This window comes from Herpailurus yagouaroundi, unplaced genomic scaffold (assembly GCF_014898765.1).
Source record: "Herpailurus yagouaroundi ecotype Mexico unplaced genomic scaffold, PumYag 163, whole genome shotgun sequence".
NCBI classification, from domain to species: Eukaryota; Metazoa; Chordata; class Mammalia; order Carnivora; family Felidae; genus Herpailurus; species Herpailurus yagouaroundi.
This window is the reverse complement of record NW_024412404.1, coordinates 68139945-68140955: the sequence shown is the minus strand read 5'-3', so window position 1 is coordinate 68140955 and position 1011 is coordinate 68139945.

Sequence of the window (1011 nt, the reverse complement as noted above, 5' to 3'; positions counted from 1 at the left end):
GGTACCATCCAGGCTGACGGCCCACCATCTCTCCAGAGCTGCCCAAAGTGATGTCCAAGACCAGGCTGCTCAGGTCATTCCGGCCCCCCTGAGGACCCTGTGGCCTCCCCCACAGAAGCAGCCAGAATGGACCAAAGGATTTGAGGACTTGGGGGGAGAGGTTTCCCTCACAGGTTTTAGTGTGCCTACCACCTGTCCGGAAGAGGCCGTCTGCGGACTGGAGCCCAGGCGTGCCCATCACTCTCTGGAGAATCCCTGGAGCACCCCCTGCCACAGCAGCTGCCCCGGAGCCCGGCCAGCCCACCCTCAGGTCCAGAAGTGTGCCCCCTCACCAGGCAGACCCTCTCAAGGCCACTGCCAGGCGCCTCTTGGAGCCACTGTGCTCTAACTTGAAACAAGTCACTTAACTCTTCTTGGGACCTGTTTGGGGTGGGGGGGGCGGGGGCGGCACTGTCTAAGCTTCAGAAGCTTTTCATTTCCTTTGGAGCTTTAGGCTCCCGTTCTGGAATCGTGCCTGCTGGTACTCAGGGATGGAGAGAGCTCCCCAGGACAGCCAGCTGTGGCTCCGGCAGGTCTGCAGCTGCTCCAGGAAGGTGAGGGCCAGGTGTGAACGGCGGAGGCCGGGTCTCAAGTCAGAACCAACAGGCCACCAGCAGGTCCCTGGAGGCAGGCGCAGCAGCAAGTACGACCAGATGCGGGCTGCTCTGGCTGAGCAGAAGGAAGCGTGCAGGAGGCTGACCCCCGCAACACCATGGCGGCCATCCGGGCACCTGAGGGTGTTCTGAGGACAGAAGACACCCAGGGAAGCGTCTAAGAGTTTGCCTCTGGCACACAAACACCCGTCTGCAGACCAGCCCATTGCTTCTCAGGTGCCCGGAAGCCCATTTCCCTCCAGCCTCTGGCCTGGCTTGCAGTTCGTGAGCTCAGCCCTGGAGGCCTTGGCTCTTTACGCCCTCTGCCCCATATCCCACGGCAGGACAACGCCCCAGGCCTGGATCCTCTGGATCGCCC